General features: G+C 32.0%; 1 long non-coding RNA gene across 1 annotated transcript; it reads left to right on the top strand.

Annotated features, from left to right (window-relative positions):
• The first annotated feature begins 3,354 nt into the window (after positions 1-3,354).
• LOC104646729 (uncharacterized) lies at positions 3,355-4,376 on the top strand. The gene is made up of 3 exons (XR_740926.4): positions 3,355-3,490; positions 3,585-3,698; positions 4,239-4,376. It is a non-coding gene; the product is annotated as an uncharacterized lncRNA (long non-coding RNA).
• Positions 4,377-5,374: the final 998 nt, after the last annotated feature.

The following is a 5,374-nucleotide window of genomic DNA, read 5'->3' as shown; positions in this document are numbered from 1 at the left end:
ACTCGACTCTTCACAAGCAATATTTATCATGTTTGCATCAAGAACGGTAACAAGATCTTCGGTGGTGGCGGTGGCTAGGCAATTTTTCTTGCCATCTTCTTTAGTTTCCTCTTTGTTTTTGTTCTCCCTCTTCAACTTCCTGCAGAACTTCTTTGTGTGCCCTTTCATGCCACAATGATAGCACTCAATATCCTTAAGTCTGCCTTTGGATTTTTTTCCTATTTTTTTCTCTATGCTAAGAACCACGACTTTTATTTCTCCCCCTGGGGCAAATTATCAGGACATCCGATGAAGAGAACCCTTGAGTTTTTCCTCTCATCTCTTTGTTCAAGACACTACTCTTGGCGGAATCCATAGAGATCACACCATCCGGAGCAGAATTTGACAATAACGTTCTAAATGTTTCCCAACAATCTGGTAGGGAACCACGTAGAAGCAAGCCTTGAATTTGTTCATCAAATTTGATGCCCATAGCAGATAATTGGTTCATAATCCCCTGAAAATTATTCAAATGGTCTGTCATTGGAGAACCATCATGATACTTCAAACTCAACATCTGCTTTATTAAGAACATTTTTTTGTTGCCAGTCTTTCGAGCATACAAACTTTTAAGATGCTCCCATAGGGTTCGAGCATGTGTTTCCCCAGAAATATGGTTCAACACATTATCGTCGACCCATTGCCTAATGAATCTATAAACCTGTCTATGAAACATATTCCACTCTTCATCAATTTAATTATCAGGCTTTACACTGGTAAATACTGGTTTGTAATTTTTTTTAACATAAAGCAGATCTTCCATTTTTTCCTTTAAAATGACATAATTAACACCATTCAAAGTAACCATTCAACCTATGTTAACTTCCATTGTTTTCCCCAAAAATACAGTTATCGCAAATCAAAGTAAATCTTTTCTGATGTGGAAGTTCAGACTGTACTGCAACCACAGAGCATACTCAAATAAAACCTTAGCTCTGATACCAGTTTATTGGGAAAAAGCTAACGAGCACAAAAATATTTATGGTAAAAGTAATGGAAATAAAATGAAAAAATAATGACACCATGAATTTTATGTGGAAACCCTTCTAAATAAGGGAAAAAACCACTGGTCAAGAGGAGCAATTGATATTACTATAGTAAGAAATTTTAGATTGTGTAGTCACGAATACAATACTCAAAGTGACTACTGCACACTCAAAAGGAACAACACTCTTTTGGTTTCCGTCTTACTAAAATATTGCTCACACTCTATTTTTCTTCACAGACTATTTTCTTGTATAATCTATGGAATACCTCACTTTGCTCTCAAAATGGTTTTTCTCTCTAACTTGGTGTATTCTACAAATGAGCAAGAATTCTCTATTTATAGAAGGATAACCATGCCTATGTCACTAATGACATATGTAAATATAGCAATGTCAAGAATGGTTGCACATCTTACCAATTTGCCAACTATCAAATCTTTTAATTTCAACTACAATTAATATTCCTTTTTAACAATTATTTGTACCAATTGAATAACTAAAGTTGACTAAAAAATGGAAAGGATTCAACAAACACTTGTATCTTCTTACCAAGCTATGAATGAAGAATGTTTTTCATACACCTAGCTAGGATGTTGAGTAGTTAATAAAGCGTACAACTGTCAATTAATGATTGACTAATAATTAACTTAGTTAGCAATTTGTTAGACAGTTAGTGAGTTGATTATTTTGTATATATAGGTGTTCATTAAATATCATATCAGATATTTTTCATTCAGTTGTAGTTACAGTTTTCATGTCAATGAAATTCTTCTTCTTCATTGTTGTCTAAGTTTTTGCTTGTTCAGTTACTGAACTTAACAGTTAGGTCTGTCAATTTTTATTTTTTTGTCCAATTCTTTATTATTATTTTTCATGAATCAAAACTAGAGTTCATCGATTTGCTAATTTGTTGTTGTATGGGGGTATTTGGTATATGGATCTAGAGCTAAAATAAAGCGTGTGGTGGAGTTTACAATTTGTTCGAAAGTAGTTGCTTGGTGAGTTTGGATTTGGTTGCTAACTGATATTTTTATTTTTAAATTCATTTCAACTCTGATGAAAACAATGCCCACAAAAATAGGCAAAGCTTAAAAATTGAAGAGCATAAGATACATTTTTTGGGTTAACCTCTACTTTATTTTGTTAATTCTTCTATTTAATTTGTAGTTTACAGATATTTCTATTTCTTCAGCGAATGTTCAACCAGCAATATATTGAAATTGAATCTGTTTCATGTGTTTGTTCCGCACTAAGACGAGACTAAGTTATTTTTCACTTGTAGCAAGATTTAATGGAGTATGCATATGTGATTTTTCTGTTGAAAGATTTTTGACGTGCACCAGGTGTTTGAGAAAATGTCTAAAATAGAAAAAATCATACTTCGCTTACACTTTAAGTAATTTGGATTTCGTGCACTCCTTTAAATCCCTTGAATATTTTGAGTTATACCATAACTTGGTATTATACCACTTCTCATGTTAACACTACATGCGTTGATCCCTTTGTTAATTCTCTGTTTTTTTTTTTAATTTCATTTGCGCATGTTCTTAATTTTATTTCTTGTATTAATGATTCAATTTTTAAGATCTTGTTTAAGATGAAAAATATTGAAATAACTAATATTTTAGTACACATTCATATTTTGAATAGAAAATTTCACCTGGCTCTTGTAATAAGTAATTGGTTATATATGTATGTATGTTTATCATACGTTATGTTGGTTTGAACTACTCTAATTTTAAAGAGGTAAATTAAAATTTGTTTTTCTTGTATGTTACCAACTTATGAGAATTTTCCTACTTACATATAGTATCCTTTATTATGTGAAGGAAATATGTTTATTGTGGTGATACCTATGAAATATTATTATTTGGCCAACACCTTTTTGTTCCATTCGACACATATGGCATATTGTCAGAGCCTAAGGGATTTGTACACTCATTTGATACCCATCCAACGAGTTCAAATTGGTCAACACCCTAATAGACCAAATGTTCAAGTTCATATACTAAATATGATGGAGAAGATATGTCTGTTGATTTTTTTTTCTGCTCATTATAGTATTAGCAGTTTTTTTTGACAGTGCAACTCGAGCAATCTTACCCTATATTATGAATAAAGTGGGTAGAGTTCATGGAGATCGTGATGGCTATGATGATCCAGCCACGGTGAGTGATATTGGGAGCATTGAAGGTAGAAGTTATCTCTTCATTGGTCATCCACTTTGCAATGAAAATCCCTTATGGGTACGGTTTAAAAATTCTCTTTCATAGCATTATTACAAATTTTTATTATTAAACATTCCAAGTAATCTGTTCTGTGGTTAATAATAGGTCACTTTGAACTGATTTTTACATTAACTAAGCAACAAGCTGATAGGCTGAAGTTGTTGCTCATAACTTCTCAACATGTTCCCAGTTTGACTTTTGCTCAGGTTATCAGATTTTTGGAGAGTCTATATAGCGGTCAGTTGTTTAAAAGAAATATTGCTTAATTTGATACCTCAAGGTTAGTTTTGTAAAAAAATGAATTGATAACTACTAGATCTTAGCCTTGCAGGTAAAGAAAGGCTTTGAGAATGATGAAATATGTTGATCATCGTGTCTTTACTATTGTTACATTTGTTGACACTCCAGGGTTTTTGCTGATTTAAAACCTGAAGAGCTGGATCAGGTGTGATTCTTTAGCTTGACTTTCAAATATTGCGTTATTAGGTTTCATTTGGTCATGTAGAATCTATAATCACTTCCATTATTTTCATGTAGAGTGAGTAAATAGCCCCAATTTAAGGCCAATGTTTGCGCTGAGAGTTCCAATCATAACAATTGTAACTAATAAAGGTGGTTTAGGCAACACACTTGCCATTGGATATGCAAACAAGTGGTTAATGTTGGAAAACTTAGCATTTTATGTTGCTAGGGAAGTTTGCTTCATTTGTTCTTCCATAAATTTATTTTGCTACTTATCAGGCATGTGACAGTATGAAGAATAAGTTCAAGTTTAAATATGTTTTTAGTGCCTATAGAGATATAAGAAATATATGAACTCTCAACTTACTTTATAAACAAAAAACATGTTGTGTTAGCTTTAAAATGTGGACACATTGTACATATGTTGAGGCATGGATTTTGTTGTTGTTTTAACACTTCTTGCATTGTTCCCTTGGAGATCTTGATCTTTTCTATATTTTAATGTCTATGCTTCTTTGACCAGTCCTGAAGCCTGTGTGCAATATTATGGAAGTTTCACAAGCAATTTTCAAGGTAATGAGAAATAGTTGTTCCAGTTTGTGAAAAAAAAAAGGTTTATCATATGAAAATTATGATTGAATAAGCAACTGAGAAATTGAGGATCACAACTCAAGAACAATGCAATGCAATTATTCCTGTAAGTATCGTCTTTATACTTTTCACCTCTATACTTAATTTGTTTTTTGAAAGGGAAAGATTGAAATCTATGGTAAAGAGTTGGTGATGTCAAGTAGTGTGAAAGAAACAATGTTTAGCTGGACTTTTGGAAGAGGGGGAAACAATGCAAAACATGAGATTGTTGCTCCTTTATCACTATGTTGATAAAACTTTTAATGAAGCAGAGATGAATTTTGCACACTTGAAGAATAGTTCCTTATCCCTTATCTATGTTTTTTGCACTCACAAGGTTCTTATATATGTATAGAAGATCGGATGTATTCATAAAATATATCTTTTGTAAGTTTGTCTACATTTGATATACTTTTTGTATATGTGTGTGTTATTTTGCTTCTTTTGCTGTTGGATTTATTAGTTTTTCCAAAAAGAAAAAGAAAAAAAGTAGACACAACATGTGTTCTAAGTTGAGCTTTTTTATGCTTGTAGTGTTATTGCACACTTCTAATTTACAAGAAAATTCTGATGTAAGTCTAATAAGTATTAACTACAGGAAATTTTTTTCAAACTTGGGAAAATGAATTTGATGACTAAAGTCGATTGTTTGAATACTGACCGGTGTGCTCCTTATATCTAAGCGAACAAAGGAGTAGAAAATATAAATTTTTCTCTTCGTGAGAAGTGGATTACTGTTGGTCTACATTCCTAATTTGTGTCTATTTAAGTAGATTCCTTGGTGTATCAAATTAGTGATATCTTACTGGTTAGCTTTTCCTAGAAAAAGAATAAGAAAGTGAAAGAGATGTCTCTTGGAAGGTAGTTCATATAGTGGAATAACTTTTCAAGAAATTAATCTGGATCTTTTTCAAATGTATAATGACAATTCATGGTTTTCTTGGTACCTTTATGAGTATGATAGACTGACTTAAATCATAAAATTGTCATTTTAGCATTGAAATATGTACAGGATGAATCACTTGATAC

The sequence above is a fragment of the Solanum lycopersicum genome, chromosome 1, assembly GCF_036512215.1.
Source record: "Solanum lycopersicum chromosome 1, SLM_r2.1".
Taxonomy (NCBI): domain Eukaryota; kingdom Viridiplantae; phylum Streptophyta; class Magnoliopsida; order Solanales; family Solanaceae; genus Solanum; species Solanum lycopersicum.
Note: the sequence above shows the minus strand (reverse complement) of the source record. Positions and strands in the feature narration are given on the sequence as shown.